This window comes from Arachis hypogaea, chromosome 18 (assembly GCF_003086295.3).
Source record: "Arachis hypogaea cultivar Tifrunner chromosome 18, arahy.Tifrunner.gnm2.J5K5, whole genome shotgun sequence".
Taxonomy (NCBI): Eukaryota; Viridiplantae; Streptophyta; class Magnoliopsida; order Fabales; family Fabaceae; genus Arachis; species Arachis hypogaea.
Genome location: NC_092053.1, coordinates 42545075 through 42569140, shown reverse-complemented (window position 1 = coordinate 42569140; position 24066 = coordinate 42545075). Strand labels below are relative to the sequence as shown.

The window sequence follows — 24066 nt, the reverse complement described above, 5'->3', positions numbered from 1 at the left end:
TTGGCTTGAAGTTGTACGCATGCTTTCTTTGGGGAGTCTTGTGCTGGCGCCAAACTTGAGCTCCCTCAAGTTTGGCATGGAGTGGACCGTGAGTACTCCTAGGATCTTCCTTGCTGGTGCCAAACTTGAGCTTCCTCAAGTTTCGCGTGGATGAGCCCGCATTGCATTCTTCGCTCTTTCTTGGTTGGCACCAAACTTGACTGTTCTCAAGTTTGGCTTCAACCAACCAGCATGCACTCTCTCTATTCTTCATTCTTGGCACTAAACTTGAGGTTTTTCAAGCTTGGCTTCAAGCCCTTATTCTACTGTGGCTTCATTTTTTCATGCTAACTTTGTCAAATTCCTCCAAAATGCTACCTGAAATAAACAGAATTGCACACAACTCAAAGTAGCATTTATGGTGGCTAAAATATATTAAATCTTGATTAAACATAGCAATTCAAATGAAAATTTACTAGAAAAAGATAGAGAAGATGCTCACGCATCACCAGTTCAACGCATTCATATTGATGAAGAACGAAGATACATCTTAGAATAGAGAATCAAACACAGATTAAAAAGAAACAGTAATACTTTTATTAATCTATAAAACTTAGCAGGGCTCCTCCCCTCAACCTAGGAGGTGTAGAAACTCATACTGATAGAAAATACAATGATAAAAATGTGTAAAGCGTCAAAAGGCTTGATTAATGTAAAAGTTCTCAAATAAATACTAGGCTAATGACTAAGGATTACATAAGAAGGGTAAAACAATCTTTTAGTGCTAAAATCCACTTCTGGGGCCCACTTGGTGAGTGTTTGGGCTGAGCTTGATTGAGATCCACGTGCTAGGAGTCTCTAGGGCGTTGAACGCTAGCTAGGGGGTCCTTTATGGGCGTTGGACGCTGGTCTCTTCTCCTTTGGGCGTTGGACGCCAAAATAGGGCAGGAGGCTGGCGTTGAACGGCAGTTTTGGGCCTTCAATTCTGAAATAAAGTATGGACTATTATACATTACTGGAAATTTCTGGATGTTAGCTTTCCATAGCTGTTGAGAATGCTTCATTTGGACTTTTGTAGTTGCAAAAAAGCTCTTTCGAGTGCAAGGAGGTCAGATCTAGACAGCATCTGCAGTGCTTTCTCTGTCTCTGAATCAAACATTTGCTTCAACTCCTCAATTTCATCCAGAAAATACCTGAAATTGTATAAAAACACACAAACTCAAAGTAGAATCGAAAAATGTGAATTTTACACTAAAACCTATGAAAACTTAATAAAAATTAAACAAAACATGCTAAAAACTATATGAAAATGATGCCAAAAAGCGTATAAAATATCCACTCATCAATGCTCAAAGCACATGACCGAAAAGCCCATATTCTTCATCAAGCTCAACAAATATGATGGAAGTTTTGTTGCATTCAGTGATGATGGAAAAGGAAAGATAGTGGCCGTAGGTAAGGTTGCTAAGAGTTTTTCTACCTTCATTGATAATGTATTCTTGGTTAATAGATTGAAACATAATCTTCTAAGCATTAGTCAACTATGTGATTCAGGATATTGGGTTATTTTAAAAAAGTTAAAATGCTTAGTTGTATGTGAAAAGTCGGGTGAAACTTTGGTCATTGCTAAAAGATGTAATAATGTGTATGGTCTCACCTTGGAGGAACTTAAGGAACAAAATGTAGTTTGCTTCACTTCAATAGAATTCGAAAAATGGTGATGGCATAAGAAATTAGAACATGGTAGCATGTTTCAAATTTCTAAATTTGTGAAAAAGAATTTGGTTAGAGGTCTTCCTAAGATCCAATTTGACAAAGATATCACTTGTGATACTTGTCAATTGGGTAAACAAACGAAAAGCTTTTTTAAATCCAAGAATGACATCTCAACCAAAAAACTATTAGAGTTACTATATATTAATCTTTTTGGTCCCACTAGGACTCAAAGCCTAGGTGGTAAACACTATAGTTTGGTAGTGATTGATGATTATACAAGATTCAGATAGGTTCTTTTCTTGTCTCACAAAAATGATGCTTTTTCTACTTTCATTATTTTATTCAAAAAGATTCAAAATCAGAAAGATTTGAAAATTACTTCTATTAGAAGTGATTATGGAGAGAAATTTGAAAACTAAAATTTTAAAATTTTTTGTGATGAGTTTGGTATATCACATAATTTCTCATGTCCTAATACACCATACAAAATAGTATTGTAGAAAAAAATAGAATCCTACAAGAAATGGCAAGAGCCATGCTATGTGAATGTGATATTTCAAAATTCTTATGGGCTCAAGCGGTGAACACAGTATGCTATATTTTAAATAGAACAATCATTCGAAAGTTTTTGAAGAAAACTCCATACGAGCTATGGAAAAGAACCCTTCCTAACCTTAAATACTTTCATATCTTTGGATGTAAATGCTTTGTTTTAAACACGAGAGACAATCTTGGTAAATTTGATCTAAAGTCCTATGAAGGTATCTTTGTAGGGTACTCAACCACTAGTAAAGCCTATAGAGTTTACCTCAAGGAACATAGAATCATTGAAGAGACCATGCATGTTACCTTTTGTGAATTTAACTCTATTTCAAGTGTTAGTGAAGAAAATGATGCAGGAAATGAAACTAAACAAAACTCAAGTAGAATCCAAAGTGAAGCCAAATCAGATCCCTTGCTGAAAAACACTGTCTTTGATTTTGCAGAACAAAATACAGGAGATATTTGTCTCCTACCGATGCAGACAGTTCTGAAATTTTCAACAGTGATGAGCTAACCAATACTAGATCTGCCCTTGCAATACCTAGACCCAAAGAATGGAAGTTCTTTAAGAACTATCCATAAGAATTCATAATTGGAAATCCATCTCAAGGAGTTACTACAAGATCATCAAATAGAAAAAGAATGAAATTAAATGATCTTGCTCTCATCTCTCAAAAAGAACCTCAAAATGTGAAGGAAGCTCTTGATGATCCTTCATAGGTTAAGGCAATGGAAGAAAAGCTAATCCAATTTGAGAAAAATGAGGTTTGGACATTGGTACCAAATTCAAATGGGAAGAAGGTGACCAATACCAAATGGATCTTTCGAAACAAATTAGATGAGGATGGTAGCATTGCAAGAGGCAACGCAAGACTAGTGGCTCAAGGGTACGATCAAGAAGAAGGCATTGATTTCGATGAGTCTTTTGCTCTGGTTGCAAGGATGGAAACAATAAGATTATTGCTTGCTTATGCCGCACATAAAGGGTTCAAACTTTTTAAATGGATGTCAAATGTGTCTTTTTAAATGGTATTACTGATAGAGAGGTATACATAGCACAACCCCCCGATTTTGAAAACAAAGATTTTCCAAACCATATTTTTAAACTCTCTAAATCTCTATATGGTTTGAGACAAGTGGTGCAAGAAATTGTGATCACACTTTTCACAACTTTGCACAACTAACCAGCAAGTGCACTGGGTCGTCAAAGTAATATCTTACGTGAGTAACTGAGTAAGGGTCGATCCCACGGAGATTTTCGGCTTGAAGCAAGCTATGGTCATCCTGTAAATCTTAGTCAGGCGGATTCAAATGGTTATGAGGTTTTGATAATTAAAAGATAATTAAAACATAAAATAAAATAATGATACTTATGTAATTCATTGGTGGAAATTTTAGATAAGCGTTTGGAGATGCTTTGTTGCTTCTGAACCTCTGCTTTCCTATTGTCTTCTTCCAATCATGCGTGCTCCCTTCCATGGCAAGTTGTATGATTGAAGAGAGAACTTTTGCGTGGTCTAGAATTCAGAATAAATTCCCGTTGCAAGTATAGTTACTAAACCAACAAAAGTCCTTTCTTACAAACGTTTTGGTTGTCACAAGTAACAAACCCCTTAAAAATTGTTAACCGAAGTATTTAAACCTCGGGTCGTCTTCTCAAGGAACTGCAGGGAAGTATGTTCTTATTATTGGTTATGGGGATTGTAAATTGGGGTTGAGAAAGAGGAATAAATATGACAAATAAATTAAATGGCAATTAAAATAAATAAATATCTGTAAAGCAACTTTTGGCAAGGTATAAGAAATTGGAAGTCCAGGCCTAGTTATCCTTATCAATGATAATGAAAATCAAATCTTAATTCCACTTAGTTAACCTTTACTAAAGCAAAGGAAGGTCAAGCGACTAATTAGTTTGATCTTCGAATCCTATTTATTTCCTAAGAAAAGATTGGGATTATTGAAGCTCAATTCAATTAGCAAGATAACAATTATCAATTATGTTGAGTTTAGATAACTCCTGAGTTACTGATTTCTTAACCAAGACCAAAAGGGGAAAAGTAAATCTACTCTAATAAAAATGTCTTCAGATTGAAAGCAATAGTAGCATAAATTAAAGAGAGCAATCATAAACTGAAATACCTCAAATAACATTAATTAAAATAATAATCTGTAACATAGAAGAATTCATAAATTAAATTGAAAAAGGAAATAAAAGGAATATTGAACCTGATCAAAAGAGATAATACTGAAAGCAAATAAAATCCTAAATCTAAATCCTAATCCTAAAGAGAGAGGAGAAAACCTCCCTCAAAACTAAATCTAATTCATGGAAAGTAACTAATTGACGAGCTCCCTTTGGATGGATGCATTCCCACACTTTATAACCTCTAATCTGTGCTTTCTGTACTTGGATCTGGGCCAAAAAGGCTTCAAAAATCGCTGGGAGTATTTTCTGTAATTTCTGGTGCGAGGCCTCTGTCACGCGTCCGCGTGGGTCACGCGGTCGCGTCATCTGGAGTTTTCCGTGTCACACGGTCGCGTCAGTCAAGCGTCCGCGTCATATGCGTTTCGCTCAAGGCGCGCGATCGCCTCAGTCACGCGTTCGCGTCGCACTCTCTTCGCGCTGGCACGCGGCTGCGTCGTCCATGCGATCGCGTCGCTGCCAGTTTCTCCAAAAATTCCGTTTTAAGCTTTCCTTCCATTTTTGTATGTTTCCTTTTCATCCTTTTAGTCATTCCTGCCTTAGAAGATCTGAAACTACTTAACACACGAATCAGGGCATCGAATAGAAATAAAAGGGTAATTAAAATAATTAATTTTAAAGCATAGGAAACATGTTTTTCACATACATCACATAATAAGGAAGGAAAAGTAAAACCATGTAATTAACATGAATAAGTGAGTGAAGGATTGAATAAATCACTCAAATTAGGCACAAAATATATCATAAAATATGGGTTTATCAACCTCCCCACACTTAAACAATAGCATGTCCTTATGCTAAATCCAAGATAAAGAGTAAGGTAAGGTTAAAGTGGTGGAATCTCATGCAATGCAATCTATCCTAAATGCAACTACCTAAATGAATCATGCAATTCTAATTTTATTCACTCATATATAAAACTTACATGTAGTTAAATTAATTCACATTCTCAAGAAATCATATATGCATAGTGGTGCACGAAATTGTGATCATCAATGGCGCCATCAACATGGTACGCTCAATTGTAATCTCTCTTTATCACAACTTCGCACAACTAACCAGCAAGTTCACTGGGTCGTCCAAGTAATAAACCTTACGCGAGTAAGGGTCGATCCCACGAAGATTGTTGGTATGAAGCAAGCTATGGTCATCTTGTAAATCCCAGTCAGGCGGATTCAAATGGTTATGGAGGATGAATGATTAAAAGATAAATAAAAACATAAAATAGAGATAGAGATACTTATGTAATTCATTGGTGAGAATTTCAGATAAGCATATGAAGATGCTTTGTCCCTCCCGTCTCTTTGCTTTCCTACTGTCTTTATCCAATCCTTCTTACTCCTTTCCATGGCAAGCTGTATGTTGGGCATCACCGTTGTCAGTGGCTACAATCCCGTCCTCTTAGTGAAAATGTTCAACGCACTCTGTCACAGCACGACTATTCATCTGTCGGTTCTCGATCATGTCGGAATAGAATCCAGTGATTCTTTTGCGTCTGTCACTAACGCCCCACAATCACGAGTTTGAAGCTCATCACAGTCATTCAATCCTTGAAGCCTACTCAGAATACCACAGACAAGGTTTAGACCTTCCGGATTTTCAAGAATGCTGCCATCAATTCTAGCTTATACCACGAAGATTCTGATTAAGGAATCCAAGAGATAAACACTCAATCGATGGTAGAACGGAGGTGGTTGTCAGGCACACGTTCATAGGTGAGAATGATGATGAGTGTCACGGATCATCACATTCATCAAGTTGAAGAACAAGTGATATCTTAGAACAAGAACAAGTTGAATTGAATAGAAGAACAATAGTAATTGCATTGATACTCAAGGTACAACAGAGCTCCACACCTTAATCTATGGTGTGTAGAAACTCCACCGTTGAAAATACATAAGAACATGGTCTAGGCATGGCCATGAGGCCAGCCCCAAAACGTGATCTAAGGTAGCATAGAACTACTCAAAGATTCCTCTTCGATTCTCTTAATACACAAGCAAAAGGTCCTATTTATAGAGAACTAGTAGCTTAGGGTTTACAAAAAATGAGTAAATGACGTAAATATCCACTTCCGGGCCCACTTGGTGTGTGCTTGGGCTGAGCATTGAAGCATTTTCGTGTAGAGATTTTTCCTGGAGTTAAACGCCAACTTTTGTGCCAGTTTGGGCGTTTAACTCCCACTTTGGTGCCAGTTCCGGCGTTTAACGCTGGGAATTCTTGAGCTGACTTTGAACGCCGGTTTGAGCCATTAAATCTCGGGCAAAGTATGAACTATTATATATTGCTGGAAAGCCCAGGATGTCTATTTTCCAACGCATATGAGAACGCGCCAATTGGGCTTCTGTAGCTTCAGAAAATCCACTTTGAGTGCAGGGAGGTCAGAATCTAACAGCATCTGCAGTCCTTTTTTAGCCTATGAATCAGATTTTTGCTCAGGTCCCTCAATTTCAGCCAGAAAATACCTGAAATCACAGAAAAACACACAAACTCATAGTAAAGTCCAGAAGAGTGATTTTTATTTAAAAACTAATAAAAACACAATAAAAACTAACTAAAATATACTAAAAATATACTAAAAACAATGCCAAAAAGCGTATAAATTATCCGCTCATCACAACACCAAACTTAAATTGTTGCTTGTCCCTAAGCAACTGAAAATCAAATAGGATAAAAAGAAGAGAATATACAATGAATTCCAAAAACATCTATGAAGATCAGTATTAATTAGATGAGCGGGGCTTTTAGCTTTTTGCTTCTGAACAGTTTTGGCATCTCACTTTATCCTTTGAAGTTCAGAATGATTGGCATCTATAAGAACTCAGAATCCAGATAGTGTTATTGATTCTCTTAGTTAAGTATGTTGATTCTTGAACACAGCTACTTTATGAGTCTTGGCCGTGGCCCTAAGCACTTTGTTTTCCAGTATTACCACCGGATACATAAATGCCACAGACACATAACTGGGTGAACCTTTTCAGATTGTGACTCAGCTTTGCTAGAGTCCCCAATTAGAGGTGTCCAGGGTTCTTAAGCACACTCTTCTTTTTGCTTTGGACCTCGACTTTAACCGCTCAGTCTCAAGTTTTCACTTGACACCTTCACGCCACAAGTACATGGTTAGGGACAGCTTGGTTTAGCCGCTTAGGCCAGGATTTTATTCCTGTGGGCCCTCCTATCCACTGATGCTCAAAGCCTTGGATCCTTTTTATCACCCTTGCCTTTTGGTTTAAAGGGGTATTGGCTTTTTCTGCTTGCTCTTTTTTTTTTGCAAGCTTTTCACTGCTTTTTCTTGTTTCAAGAATCAATTTTATGATTTTTTAGAACATCATATAACATTTCTCCTTTTCCTTTCATTCTTTCAAGAGCCAACAATTTTAACATTCATAAACAGTCAAATTCAAAAATATGCACTGTTCAAGCATTCATTCAGAAAAACAATAGCATTGCCACCACATCAAAATAATTAAACTGTTTTAAAATTCAAAATTCATGTACTTCTTTTTCTTTTTCAATTAAAAACATTTTTCATTTAAGAAAGGTGATGGATTCATTTTCATAGCTTTAAGGCATAGACACTAAGACACTAATGATCATGTAATAAAGACACAAACATAGATAAACATGAAGCATAATTTTTGAAAAACAGAAAATAAAGAACAAGGAAATTAAAGAACGGGTCCACCTTAGTGATGGCGGCTTGTTCTTCTTCTTGAAGATCTTATGGAGTGCTTGAGCTCCTCAATATCTCTTTCTTGCCTTTGTTGCTCCTCTCTCATGGTTCTTTGATCTTCTCTAATTTCATAGAGGAGGATGGAATGCTCTTGGTGCTCCACCCTTAGTTGTCCCATGTTGGAACTTAATTCTCCTAGGGAGGTGTTGATTTGCTCCCAATAGTTTTGTGGAGGAAAATACATCCCTTGAGGCATCTCAGGGATTTCATGATGAGGAGTTTCCTCATGCTCTTGATGAGGTTCTCTTGTTTTCTCCATCCTTTTCTTAGTGATGGGTTTGTCCTCATCAATGAGAATGTCTCCCTCTATGTCAATTCCAACCGAATTACAAAGGTGACAAATGAGATGAGGGAAGGCTAACCTTGCCAAAGGAGAGGACTTGTCCACCACCTTGTAGAGTTCTTGGGATATAACCTCATGAACTTCCACTTCCTCTCTAATCATGATGCTATGTATCATGATATCCCAGTCTATAGTAGCTTCGGACCGGTTGCTAGTGGGAATGATTGAGCGTTGGATGAACTCCAACCATCCCCTAGCCACGGGCTTGAGGTCATGCCTTCTTAGTTGAACCGGCTTCCCTCTTGAATCTCTCTTCCATTGAGCGCTCTCTTCACAGATGTCTATGAGGACTTGGTCCAACCTTTGATCAAAGTTGACCCTTCTAGTGTAGGGGTGTGCATCTCTTTGCATCATGGGCAAGTTGAATGCCAACCTTACATTTTCCGGACTAAAATCTAAGTATTTCCCTCGGACCATTGTAAGCCAATTCTTAGGGTCCGGGTTCACACTTTGATCATGGTTCTTGGTGATCCATGCATTGGCATAGAACTCTTGAACCATTAAGATTCTGACTTGTTGAATGGGGTTGGTGAGAACTTCCAACCTCTTCTTCGGATCTCATGTCGGATCTCCGGATATTCGCCCTTTTTGAGCTTAAAAGGGACCTCGGGGATCATCTTCTTCATGGCCACAATTTCATAGAAGTGGTCTTGATGTACCCTTGAGATGAATCTCTCCATCTCCCATGACTCGGAGGTGGAAGCTTTTGCCTTTCCTTTCCTCTTTCTAGAGGTTTCTCCGGCCTTAGGTGCCATAAATAGTTATGGAAAAACAAAAAGCAATGCTTTTACCACACCAAACTTAGAAGGTTTGCTCGTCCTCGAGCAAAAGAAGAAAGAGAAGAGTAGAAGAAGAAAATGAAGGAGATGGAAGAAGCTTTGTGGTTCGGCTAGGGAGGAGAAGTGGTGTTGAGGTCGTGTGAAAATGAAAGAGTGAAGATGGATTATATAGGAGTTGAGAGGGGTGTAGGGTTCGGCTAGTATAGGTGGGTTTAGGAGGGAAAGTGGTTTGAATTTGGATGGTGGGGTAGGTGGGGTTTTATGAAGGATGGATGTGAGTGGTGAAGAGAATGGTGGGATTTGATAGGTGAGGGGTTTTTGGGGGAGAGGTATTGAGGTAATTGGTGAATGGGTGAAGAAGAGAGAGAGTGGTGGGGTAGGTGGGGATCTTGTGGAGTCCACAGATCCTGAGGTGTCAAGGATAGCTCATCCCTGCACCGAGTGGCGTGCAAAAATGCCCTTTTCTGCCAATTCTGGCATTAAACGCCGGGCTGCTGCCCTTTTCTGGCGTTTAATGCCAGCTCCTTGCCCATTCCTGGCGTTAAACGCCAGTCTGGTGCCCCTTTCTGGCGTTAAACGCCCATTTGCTGCCCTTACTGGCGTTTAAACGCCAGCAAGCTTTTCCTCCAGGGTGTGCTATTTTTTTTCTCTGTTTTTCATTCTGTTTTTGCTTTTTCAATTGTTTTTGTGACTTCACATGATCATCAACCTACAGGAAACATAAAATAACAATGGAAAATAGATAGATATAACATTGGGTTGCCTCCCAACAAGCGCTTCTTTAATGTCAGTAGCTTGACAGTGGGCTCGCATGGAGCCTCACAGATGTTCAGAGCAATGTTGGAACCTCCCAACACCAAACTTAGAGTTTGAATGTGGGGGTTCAATACCAAACTTAGAGTTTGGTTGTGGCCTCCCAACACCAAACTTAGAGTTTGACTGTGGGGGCTCCGTTTGACTCTGTTTTGAGAGAAGCTCTTCATGCTTCCTCTCCATGGTTACAGAGGGATATCCTTGAGCCTTAAACACAAGGGATTCTTCATTCACTTGAATGATCAATTCTCCTCTGTCAACATCAATCACAGCCTTTGCTGTGGCTAGGAAGGGTCTGCCAAGGATGATGGATTCATCCATGCACTTCCCAGTCTCTAGGACTATGAAATTAGTAGGGATGTAGTGGTCTCCAACCTTTACCAAGACATCCTCTACAAGTTCATAAGCTTGTTTTCTTGAATTGTCTGCCATCTCTAGTGAGATTCTTGTAGCTTGTACCTCAAGGATCCCTAGCTTCTCCATTACAGAGAGAGGCATGAGGTTTACACTTGACCCTAGGTCACACAAAGCCTTCTCAAAGGTCATGGTGCCTATGGTACAAGGTATTGAGAACTTCCCAGGATCCTGTCTCTTTTGAGGTAGTCTCTGCCTAGTCAAGTCATCCAGTTTTTTGGTGAGCAAAGGGGGTTTATCCTCCCAAGTCTCATTACCAAATAACTTGTCATTTAGCTTCATGATTGCTCCAAGGTACTTAGCAACTTGCTCTTCAGTAACATCTTCATCCTCTTCAGAGGAAGAATACTCTTCAGAGCTCATGAATGGCAGAAGTAAATCCAATGGAATCTCTATGATCTCATTATGAGCCTCAGATTCCCATGGTTCCTCATTAGGGAACTCATTGGAGGCCAGTGGACGTCCATTGAGGTCTTCCTCAGTGGCGATCACTGCCTCTTCCTCCTCTCCAAATTCGGCCATGTTGATTGTGTTTATGGCCTTGCACTCTCCTTTTGGGTTCTCTTCTGTATTGCTTGGAAGAGTACTAGTAGGGAGTTCAGTAACTTTCTTGCTCAGCTGACCCACTTATGCCTCCAAATTTCTAATGGAGGACCTTGTTTCAGTCATGAAACTCTGAGTGGTTTTAATTAGATCAGAGACCATGGTTGCTAAGTCAGAGTGGTTCTGCTTAGAGTTCTCTGTCTGCTGCTAAGAAGATGATGGAAAAGGCTTGCCATTGCTAAACCTGTTTCTTCTACAATTGTTGTTGTTGAAGCCTTGTTGAGGCCTCTGTTGGTCCTTCCATGAGAGATTTGGATGGTTTTTCAATGAAGGATTGTAGGTGTTTCCATAGGGTTCACCCATGTAATTCACCTCTTCCATTGATGGGTTCTCAGGATCATAGGCTTCTTCTTCAGATGAAGCGTCCTTAGTACTGCCTGGTGCAGCTTGCATTCCAGACAGACTTTGAGAAATCATATTGACTTGCTGAGTCAATATTTTGTTCTGAGCCAATATGGCATTCAGAGTATCAATCTCAAGAACTCCTTTCTTCTGACTTGTCCCATTATTCACAAGATTCCTCTCAGAAGTGTACATGAATTGGTTATTTGCAACCATTTCAATGAGTTCCTGAGCTTCTGTAGGCGTCTTCTTCAGATGAAGAGATCCTCCAGCAGAGCTGTCCAATGACATCTTGGACAGTTCAGACAGACCATCATAGAAGATACCTATGATGCTCCATTCAGAAAGCATGTCAGAAGGACACTTTCTGATCAATTGTTTGTATCTTTCCCAAGCTTCATAGAGGGATTCACCTTCCTTCTGTCTGAAGGTTTGGACTTTCACTCTAAGCTTACTCAATTTTTGAGGTGGAAAGAACTTTTGCCAAGAAGGCATTGACTAGCTTTTCCCAAGAGTTCAGGCTTTCCTTAGGTTGTGAATCCAACCATATCCTAGCTCTGTCTCTTACAGCAAAAGGGAATAGCATAAGTCTATAGACCTCAGGGTCAACTTCATTGGTCTTGACAGTGTCACAGATTTGTAAGAATTCAGCTAAAAACTGATGAGGATCTTTTAATGGAAGTCCATGAAACTTGCAGTCCTGTTGCATCAGAGAAACTAATTGAGGCTTAAGCTCAAAGTTGTTTGCTCCAATGGCAGGGATAGAGATGCTTCTCCCATAGAAGTCGGGAGTAGGTGCAGTAAAGTCACCCAGCATCTTCCTTGCATTGTTGGCATTGTTGTTGTTTTCGGCTGCCATATCTTCTTCTAGTTTGAATATTTCTGTTAGGTCCTCTCCAGAGAGTTGTGCTTTAGCTTCTCTTAGCTTTTGCTTCAAGGTCCTTTCAGGTTCCGGGTCAGCCTCAACAAGAATGCTTTTGTCTTTGCTCCTGCTCATATGAAAGAAAAGAGAACAAGAAAGTATGGAATCCTCTATGTCACAGTATAGAGATTCCTTGAGGTGTCAGAGGAAAAGAAGAATAGAAGGAGGAGGTAGAAGAATTCGAACTTATCAAGAGAGATAAAATTCGAATTATTGATAATGAAGGAGTGTTAGTCCTTAAATAGAAGGATGTGAGAAGAGGGGAAGAATTTTCGAAATTAAAGTAAAAGATTTTGAAATAATTTTGAAAAATTGAAGAATGGTTTTCGAAAATTAGAGTTGGGAAAGAGATAAAGTGATTTTTGAAAAAGATTTTGAAATTAGAAAAATTTATGATTGAAAAAATTAATTTTGAAAAAGATGTGATTGAAAAGATATGTTTGAAAAGATATGATTGAAAATCAATTTAGAAAAAGAAAATTTTTAAAATTAAAGTTGATTACTGGACTATCAAGAAATTAAAAGATATGATTCTAAAATTTAAAATTTGATCCTTTCTTAATAGGCAAGTAACAACTTGAAAATTTTTGAAGTAAATCTTGAATTGAAGCAAGGATTTTTGAAAATGGTAAAAATAAATATAAAATGGAAAGAAATTGATTTTGAAAGAGATATGATTGAAAAGATTTGATTTGAAAAAGATTTGATTTTTAAAAAAAATGAAAACTTGAAAAAAATGTGAATTAAAAACAAAATCTTCCCTCTAGTGTCATCCTGGCGTTAAACGCCCAGAATGGTGCCCATTCTGGTGTTTAACGCCCAAATCTTTACCTTGTTGGGCGTTAAACGCCCAGCCAGGTACCCTGGCTAGCGTTTAAACGCCAGTTTTCCTTCTTCACTAGGCGTTTTGAACGCCTAGCTTTTTCTGTGTAATTCCTCTGCAGCATATTCTGAATCTTCAATTCTCTGTATTATTGACTTGAAAAGACACATTTTTAAATTTTTTTTTATTTTTAATCGAAATGCAACCAAACATGGAAAACTAAAATCAAACAAACAATGCATGCAAGACACCAAACTTAGAAGTTTGTATACTATTGACACTAACAAATTGAGAATGCATATGAAAAACAACAGAATACACAAAACAAGAGAATTTAAAGATCAGAGCAAGGAAATCATCAAGAATAACTTGAAGATCAATGAAGAACATAATGCATGAATTTTTTGAAAATTAGATGAATGCAGTTGACAGCAAACTTAAAATTAGACACTAGACTCAAACAAGGAACAAAAAATTATTTTTGATTTTATGATTTTATAAATTTTTTTTGTGGTTTTTTTTTTCGAAAATTGAGTAGAAAAGAAAAAATCAGGGTTCAAAATTCTTAATGAGAATTCCAGGAATCATTGCAATGCTAGTCTAAAACTCCGGTCCAGGAATTAGACATGGCTTACTAGCCAGTCAAGCTTTCAAAGAAAGCTTCGGTCCAAAACACTAGACATGGCCAATGGCCAGCCAAGCTTTAGCAGATCATTGCTCTCAACAGCAAAATTGATAGAAATCAACAAGCTCTTGTGATGATAAGTTGAAACCTCGGTCCAAAAGATTAGACATGGCTTCTCTGCCAGCCAGACTTCAACAAATCATTATGAAACTCTAGAACTTATTCTTAAAAACTCTGAAGAACAAAATAGAAAATCTTTTTGTATTTTTTTGAAAATTTTTTTCGAAAAATAAAAAGGAAAAGTACCTAATCTAAGCAACAAGATGAACCGTCAGTTGTCCAAACTCGAACAATCCCCGGCAACAGCGCCAAAAACTTGGTGCACGAAATTGTGATCATCAATGGCGCCATCAACATGGTACGCTCAATTGTAATCTCAACTCTTTATCACATCTTTGCACAACTAACCAGCAAGTGCACTGGGTCGTCCAAGTAATAAACCTTACGCGAGTAAGGGTCGATCCCACGGAGATTGTTGGTATGAAGCAAGCTATGGTCATCTTGTAAATCCCAGTCAGGCGGATTCAAATGGTTATGGAGGATGAATGATTAAAAGATAAATAAAAACATAAAATAGAGATAGAGATACTTATGTAATTCATTGGTGAGAATTTCAGATAACCGTATGAAGATGCTTTGTCCCTCCCGTCTCTCTGCTTTCCTACTGTCTTTATCCAATCCTTCTTACTCCTTTCCATGGCAAGCTGTATGTTGGGCATCACCGTTGTCAGTGGCTACAATCCCGTCCTCTCAGTGAAAATGTTCAACGCACTCTGTCACAGCACGGCTATTCATCTGTCGGTTCTCGATCATGTCGAAATAGAATCCAGTGATTCTTTTGCGTCTGTCACTAACGCCCCACAATCACGAGTTTGAAGCTCGTCACAGTCATTCAATCCTTGAATCCTACTCAGAATACCACAGACAAGGTTTAGACCTTCCGGATTCTCAAGAATGCCGCCATCAATTCTAGCTTATACCACGAAGATTCTGATTAAGGAATCCAAGAGATAAACACTCAATCGATGGTAGAACGGAGGTGGTTGTCAGGCACACGTTCATAGGTGAGAATGATGATGAGTGTCACGGATCATCACATTCATCAAGTTGAAGAACAAGTGATATCTTAGAACAAGAACAAACTGAATTGAATAGAAGAACAATAGTAATTGCATTGATACTCAAGGTACAGCAGAGCTCCACACCTTAATCTATGGTGTGTAGAAACTCCACCGTTGAAAATACATAAGAAAATGGTCTAGGCATGGCCATGAGGCCAGCCCCAAAACATGATCTAAGGTAGCATAGAACTACTCAAAGATTCCTCTTTGATTCTCTTAATACACTAGCAAAAGATCCTATTTATAGAGAACTAGTAGCTTAGGGTTTACAAAAAATGAGTAAATGACGTAAATATCCACTTTCAGGCCCACTTGGTGTGTGCTTGGGCTGATCATTGAAGAATTTTTGTGTAGAGATTTTTCCTGGAGTTAAACGCCAGCTTTTGTGCCAGTTTGGGCGTTTAACTCCCACTTTGGTGCCAGTTCCGGCGTTTAACGTTGGGAATTCTTGAGCTGACTTTGAACGCCGGTTTGGGCTATCAAATCTCGGGCAAAGTATAAACTATTATATATTGCTGGAAATCCCAGGATGTCTACTTTCCAACGCATATGAGAGCGCGCCAATTGGGCTTCTGTAGCTCCAGAAAATCCACTTTGAGTGCAGGGAGGTCAGAATCCAACAGCATCTGCAGTCCTTTTTCAGCCTCTGAATCAGATTTTTGCTCAGGTCTCTCAATTTCAGCCAGAAAATACCTGAAATCACAGAAAAATACACAAACTCATAGTAAAGTCCAGAAGAGTGATTTTTATTTAAAAACTAATAAAAACACAATAAAAACTAACTAAAATATACTAAAAACATACTAAAAACAATGCCAAAAAGTGTATAAATTATCCGCTCATCACATAGCCAACCTTAGATAATAATAAAGCACTTTTACAATTGAGATGGGAAAGAGAAATATTGTATAAACTTGCAAGACAATTAATAAATTAAGCAGAGATATATGTTAATGAGCTATTGAACTCTCACTGGATTTTGTGTTTATTCTCTTGTCACTCAGTGTTTATTGGGTTAATCACTCTATTCTTCTTTTTATCCTTACTTTCTATAGCTTTGTTCTTCATCTAACCAATCAACAATTATAGAATACAGACATACAAAAATCATGAGGTCTTTCATTAAGGTTGTAATGGGGCCAAGGTAAAGGTAAGGATATATGTATAAGGCTAAGTGAGCTAATTAAGTGAATCTTTGATTAGTCTAAGATCTCACCTAACATACATACTTTGTAAAGCAAAAATGTCTTTACATATTTATCCAATTTTTCCCACTTTTTATGTTTCATGCTCATGTATTAATTTTAATTTTGTCCCAAGTGCATTGCTTTATTTTGCAACTGGGAAATTCTTTTGTATCCCCTTATTTAAATACTGAAAATATATTTTTTTATGCACATGGTAATTTAATTATTTTTTATTTCACATGAGCATGCTTCCCAAAATTTTTATTTTGAATCATTTTATTCTTTTCAACTTTTTATCCTTTGTTTTTCTGCTTAAGGCTAGTAATGTGGTTATAAAACAAGGGGGAGTTTAAAAGCTCAAGGGGGCTAACAAGGGTGATGTAAAAGGTAGGCTAATTTTGGGATAAGTGAGCTAAAATCAAACAATGGCCTCAATCACTTTCTTGGTATGTATCTATATTCTATAATCGGACATATAGATTAAAACAAAGTAAAGAACATCAGAATAAAAAGAAGCGAAACACACAGGAATGAAATGATGGTTTGAATGTAATCATACAATTAAGCTCAAAACTCACAGGCTGTGTGTTCTCTAACTCAAACATCATATATCAGGTATATATGTCATGCAAGTAGAAATTAAGAGTTCCCATTATTCTCAATGTAAAATTTATTTGGGTGGCTTTTAGAGTTTCTGTTTCTCCTTGATGAAATGTTGTTAACTAACTAAGATGTAATGCTATATATACATGGTGTGTGGATACTTTTTATTCTGTTGAAGTCTCTAGCTTACTCCTTTTATTTTTGACCAAATTAAACTATTATATGCTAAAAGGGTAAACTATACTAATTAATCCACATTATCTATAACTAATAAGTTAGAACTGCAAACTAAACTAAATGGCTAAAATATGAACTAAAGTGCAAAATGCAGAAATAGAGTAAAAATACATGAAAAGAGTAATGCATAAGTACTCAGAAAATAAAAATAAAAAGAAAAATACAGAAAAATAGCCAAAATAAAAGAAAAAAGGGTCTGTAGTGGTTCACCAAAATAATATGCCAGAGATGGTGACCTCTCCACACTTAAAATAAAGCATCGTCCCTGATGCTCACTCAAGCAGGGTGTGAAGGGGTGTCATCACTGGAAGGATGGGTAGCTGGAGTCTCTGTGGTGGTGGTCTGAGGATCTGCCTGTTGTAGAGGAGGTGCTGACTGAATGGGGATCTCGAAGTCTGCAGCCTGAATCTGAGGTGGGTCCTCCTGCTGGGGTGCAGCCTGCTCTGTGCCTATCTGTGCAGCCTCTCTCTAGGGATGGATCTCCTCATCATGCTCATCCGCCTCCTCCTCAGATGGCTCTGATGGTGTGTCAGGCTCGGAGGGGATGTCGTCGCCAGATCATATCATCAGCTTCAAGTGCTCATAGCGTCGCTTGCTGCGACGCTCAGATCTCTCATGCCGGCGCCGGTTGCGGCACTCCATCTGGTCCAGCTGCTGAAATAGGCAGTGTACGAGGTGATAAACTGGCTCTGAGGCAGGTGGAGGTGCAGTGGTGGCAGCTGGGGCAGCTGTAGAGGAAGAGGGTCCGGCGGAGGGTGTGGCTGTCTCGTCAGAAGCAGTGAAGGATGGGGGTCTGTAGCCCAAAGCCAGAAAGTTCCTGCTCTGAGGAATAATCTTCCTGCAGTCTGCAGCAGGTGGCCTCTCATCAGCATCCTCCCAAGGCACGTTAGCTTGACGTCCGAGCTGAGTAATCAGATATGGAAAGGGGAGAGTGCCTCGGATGTGGACCCTGGCCATGTATGACCGGATAAAACGTGGTAGGTACAGGTCCTTACCCTCCATCATACACCAGAGGAGGGTGATCATAGCAGCCGGTATCTCTGTCTCATGGGTACTCGGCATAACAAAGTTACTTAGGATCTGATGCCATAGCCAAGCCTCGTCATTTAAATAAATCCTCTTGATTCCCCTAGGCATGGTGGTGTCCTGACCCATGGCCCATGGAACAGTCGGGTCAAGGGCTATCCTTGCCTTGACGGCATCCCAATCAAACTTCATGAAGCGCATGTCCTCTTCAGCCTTCTTGTAACCATCAGGCTGATCGGATTTAGGCGGAAGCTGCAGAATATCCTCAATGGCCTTTTTAGTGACCAGTATCTGCTTCCCTCTCAGGTTCACTGCATCTAGGGAAGTTTTGAAGTAATTGCAATAAAATTTTCTTACCCAAGATGCATTGATCTCTGTCAGGTTTCTCTCCAGGAAGAACCAGCCTCTTTCTTTGATCTGATCGGAGGTGAATTGCTGGAGTTCTTTTGGAATTTTCAGAGTACGCTCTAAGTACAGGTTCCTGGAGGTTGCAAATGCCGGATACTTCAACTCGCAGTATCTGTTTGCAAACTTAATGGGATCAGTGGTAGGGAGTAGCTGGTCGGCGTTCTCCTGCGCGGTAAAGTATTTTTCCCGCGCGAAGTCATCATGTAGGATGTCCAGGACAGACATAGAGGATTCTCCTCTTTTTCGTTTGCCAGTTGTTGCCTTTCCTTTTCCTTTTCTTTGGGTGTCAGACATCCTGAAAAAACAGAAATCAAGGATATAATAAAAACAGGAAAACAAGTAGGCAATGATCAAAATAAGCACATAGTGGCAGAGGAGCAGTAAAGTAATGAAAATGAGTTAAGTAAATGTGCATTAAGGATTGTATAAGAGTTAAAAGTCCGAGAAGAAAAATTCACAATCCAAAATGTAGTAGAATTCATGTTAATTAGGAAAAATATCATCATGCCTTGGTTAGAAGGTTAAAAGGAATAAGGAAAAACCAGGAAAATATATTTTGAAAGTTAGGATGGTTAGGAATGAAAAAGAGTTTAAGAAGTTAAAATTAGTGAATTAGTAAAAAGTGGATTAGATTAAGTGGCATGATGATCATTCCCTAAGTAACGAAAATTCACAAATATAAGCAACAAATAACTCATAATCAAGCAAAGAAGTTGGTGATGATTCATATGGGAATAACAAAAAGTGGAATTGAATCATCCAAGTTGTAATTTATAAACCAGGAAATTGAAAAGAATAAGAAAGCTTGCCCTGTCATTCATGAATTTGGTTGGTAAGAGCTGAGTAAAGCAAAATGCAAATGGCCAGAACCAAAACATGAATGAAAATCAAAACAGTTTACAGAAAATTGGGCAGCATTCTGGCTAAAATTGGATGTTCCCGGAATTTAAACAGCAAATAGAAACAGTTCATATGAATTAAAATACAGCTGCAATTACATATAAGAAATATGAACATGAAAAAACAGTGTAAAAGGCAGCATGAAACAGTAAATTACAGCATATGAACAAGACTAACATCACAGCAACAGCAGAATTGCGAAAATATAAAATAAGAAGCATGAACAGCACAATTAATCAGGCCTAAATCCACTAACCACATCCTAGTCTACCTAACAACCTAGAATCCACTACAACATGCATGTCTAACTAGCCTAAGTATGAACAGAAACGGAAAAATATGCAATTAACTACGAATTGAAAGAGGAGTGGCATTTGGCGGAACCTGGTAGGCGTAGGAATGATAATCGGGCAGAGAGATGGCGGGAGTGGTTGTGGTGGTGGCTGACGCGGTGGTGATGGCGGTTGGCGCGATGGTGAGCGGCTGTCCGGTGGCAGGGGTGTTCGGGAAGGGTAATGGGGGTTGGAGGGGGGAAGGTTTGGGGCGGGAAGGGTTAGGGATGGTGGTTATGGGTGGAGGCGCGGCGGCGGTGGGTGTCGCGGAGGGGTGCGGCGGTGGAAGAAAGGGAAGGGGGAAGGAAGAAGAAGAAGAGAGAATGGGGGAGGGGGTGTGATTACAGTGGGGCTGGGGTTTGGTTGGCGGTGCGGCGGTGGACAGTGGTCGGCGGCGAAGGGTAGAGAGAGAGAGGAGTGGTTGCAGGGAAAAAGGGAGAAGAAAGGGTTTGGGGGGGGAGGGGGCGACAGGGTAGGGTTTCGCGTCACTAGGGGGTTAATGAATTTGAATCCACGCGATCGCATGGGGAACGCGGTTGCGTGGCTTGGGGGTAATGGGAGTTGACGCGATCGCGTGGATAGCGCGATCACATGGGGTGGAGAAATGATGAATGACACAGTCGCGTGAGGTACGCGACCGCGTCGCTGGAATTTGTGCGAAACGCACAGTTCCAGCGTCGTTTCGGTGCAACTCTCTGTCTCCTTTGGTGTGGTGTGCTATCCAACGCAACGCGATCGCGTCGCTCACGTTGTCGCGTGGGATTGGTGTTTGTGCATGTGACGCGATCGCGTCGGGGATGCGATCGCGTGGGTCATTTTGTGCGAAACGCACAATGGCCGCACGATTCCAACCCAACTTTCTGGGCGTTGGATCTTTACGCCGATTTCCAGGTCACGCGGCCGCGTGGATGACGCAGATGCGTGGAAGGTGTTTTATCGCAACTGACGCGATCGCGTGGGTGATGCGGTCGCGTCGCACGCCCTTTTTTTTTATATGCAGGTATGTAATTATGCAGTATGCAGTGCTAAATGCAAATGTTATGAATAGCATCCAGGTTCAAAATAAAACAATATAAAATAAACAAAACGAAATAAAACTGAAAAAGAAACGACCATACCATGGTAGGTTGTCTCCCACCTAGCACTTTTAGTTATAGTCCTTAAGTTGGACATTGGATGAGCTTCCTGTTATGGCGGCTTATGTTTAAATTCATCCAGAAATCTTCACCAATGCTTGGAATGCCAATAGCCTCCGGGGTCCCAAACTAGGCATGTAAAGCTTCTGAGCAGCTTCAGATAGATTCTCAGGCTCCCGGGGTGACGAATGTCAGAATAGATTCCAGGATCCCAAACTTTGCTTTTAAATCCGCCTTCGTCTTGATCTATATTTTTCCATCCGGGCGGTTTAGAAATTAGATTCTCACCAAGATAACCAAACATTTTTTGAGATCCATTCGATTGAACACGATACCAATCCGTGCACTTCGAGTTGAAGCGTGGAACCTTATTGAACCTCGTGCACCAGCTCTTAGTGCGAGTCATTTCCCTCTTACTCTTAAAGCCACAGAGAGCTCTAAGCTGGCCATCTGTTTCAAGCAAACTATATTCAAGTGAAAAAGTAAAGTTAAAGGTAAAATATTGTACCCACTTGAAGCTTGTATTAGGTGGTAATGGCCTCGGGATAGGTGTTTCTGATGGTTCTGTAAGTTCTACTCCCTGGTGATCTTCTGTGAATTCCTCCACTTCTTTGCAAGATTCTTCAAATGCATTTGTGTCCTGATCAAAGTCTTCTATGTCTTCCTCATCACTTAAGTCATAGATTGGAGGTTGAGAGAAGTCTATCTCCGCATCATCTTCGTATTCACTTGGGGAAGATTCTTCGATCTCAGAGAATTCACTTGCGGATGCAAGTTCATTACTAAGAGAACTTGACTTGTGACTATCATCATCAAGGGAATTTGTGTCCTGGGTTATTCCGTCTAGTTCTTCATAAACGACTTGCCTTGGGGATTGTACACTATCCTCCTTAGCAACAACTGTAACGTCCTTGACGGAGTTCTCCTCAATTCTGGATTCCCATGGAGGTTCATCGTCTCCTAAGTCTTCAACCAACTCTTCTTCTTGCATAATGACAGCCTCTTCTACTTGTTCTAGTACGAAGTCATGCTCTGTCTTGTCCACTAAAGTTTCTAGTATCTCCTTCATGCTACGCTCTTTATTAGATTGTCTACATGGGGCTGTGGTTGGTCCTTGAATGTTCAAACATCTAGAAGATAATTGACTTACTGCTTGCTCCAGTTGACGAATGGTTGTTTGAAATCGACCTAGTGTTTCCTTGAGGCGAACCTCTAATTCTCGGGGTGATGGATTTGGACGTGGTACATGGGGAAGTGGCGGTGTTTGGGAGTGATTGGATTGGAACTGGGGTAAATAAGGATCATGCGGTGGTGAACGGTGAATAGGTGCTTGTGAGTGTGGTGATTTGAAGCCATGTCGAGAGGATGGTCTATGAGCATAGGGTGGGCCTTGTTGGTGTCTACAAGGGGGTCCACCATATCTATCAGCTTGGTATGCATTGTAGAATGGTCTTTGTCTATGATAACTTGGAGGGTGTTGTTGCCTAAAGGGTTGATCAGATCCTCTTGGCTCCATCCATCTTTGATTGTTTAGACCTTGATGCATATTCCTGTTATAACTTCCATTCCTTTCAACAAAATTAGAACCAAACTCAAAGCGAGGGGGTGAGAATTCATAGTAGCAAATGGAAAGAAAAGGAGAAAATAAAGACAAATAAACAAGTAAAAGAAAAATATTTACAATAACCAATAATAAGGCACACAATTGCAGTTCCCCGGCAACGGCGCCATTTTGAAGAGAGAACTTTTGCGTGGTCTAGAATTCAGAATAAATTCCCGTTGCAAGTATAGTTACTAAACCAACAAAAGTCCTTTCTTACAAATGTTTTGGTTGTCACAAGTAACAAACCCCTTAAAAATTGTTAACTGAAGTATTTAAACCTCGGGTCGTCTTCTCAAGAAACTGCAGGAAAGTATGTTCTTATTATTGGTTATGGGGATTGTAAATTGGGGTTGAGAAAGAGGAATAAATATGACAAATAAATTAAATGGCAATTAAAATAAATAAATAACTGTAAAGCAACTTTTGACAAGGTATAAGAATTTGGAAGTCCAGGCCTAGTTATCCTTATCAATGATAATGAAAATCGAATCTTAATTCCACTTAGTTAACCTTTACTAAAGCAAAGGAAGGTCAAGCGACTAATTAGTTTGATCTTCAAATACTATTTATTTTCTAAGAAAAGATTGGGATTATTGAAGCTCAATTCAATTAGCAAGATAACAATTATCAATTATGTTGAGTTTAGATAACTCCTGAGTTACTGATTTCTTAACCAAGACCAAAAGGGAAAAAGTAAATCTACTCAAATAAAAATGTCTTCAGATTGAAAGCAATAGTAGCATAAATTAAAGAGAGCAATCATAAACTGAAATAACTCAAATAACATTAATTCAAATAATAATCTGTAACATAGAAGAATTCATAAATTAAATTGAAAAAGGAAATAAAAGGAATATTGAATCTGATCAAAAGAGATAATCCTGAAAGCGAATAAAATCCTAAATCTAAATCCTAATCCTAAAGAGAGAGGAGAGAACCTCCCTCAAAACAAAATCTAATTCATGGAAAGTAACTAATTGGCGAGCTCCCTTTGGATGGATGCATTCCCACACTTTATAACCTCTAATTTGTGCTTTCTATACTTGGATCTGGGCCAAAAAGGCTTCAGAAATCGCTGCAAGCATTTTCAGTAATTTCTGGTGCGAGGCCTCTGTCACGCGTCCGCGTGGATCACGCGGTCGCATCATCTGGAGTTTTCCGTGTCACGTGGTCGCGTCAGTCATGCGTCCACGTCATATGCGTTTCGCTCAAGTCGCGCGATCGCGCCAGTCACGTGTTCGCGTCGCACTCTCTTCGTGCTGGCACGCGGCCGCGTCGTCCATGCGATCGCGTTGCTGCCAGTTTCTCCAAAAACTCCGTTTTATGCTTTCCTTCCATTTTTGTATGTTTCCTTTTCATCCTTTTAGTCATTCCTGCCTTAGAAGATCTGAAACTACTTAACACACGAATCACGGCATCGAATGGAAATAAAAGGGTAATTAAAATAATTAATTTTAAAGCATAGGAAACATGTTTTTCACATACATCACATAATAAGGAAGGGAAAGTAAAACCATGTAATTAACATGAATAAGTGAGTGAAGGATTGAATAAATCACTCAAATTAGGCACAAAATATATCATAAAATATGGGTTTATCAATGATCCTCTCGGA

General features: G+C 39.4%; 1 non-coding gene across 1 annotated transcript; it reads left to right on the top strand.

The window, feature by feature from the left end:
• The first annotated feature begins 11813 nt into the window (after positions 1 to 11813).
• Positions 11814 to 11921, top strand: LOC112774396 (small nucleolar RNA R71). Its single transcript, XR_003188888.1, has one exon. It is a non-coding gene; the product is annotated as a small nucleolar RNA R71 (small nucleolar RNA).
• The last annotated feature ends 12145 nt before the right edge of the window (positions 11922 to 24066 follow it).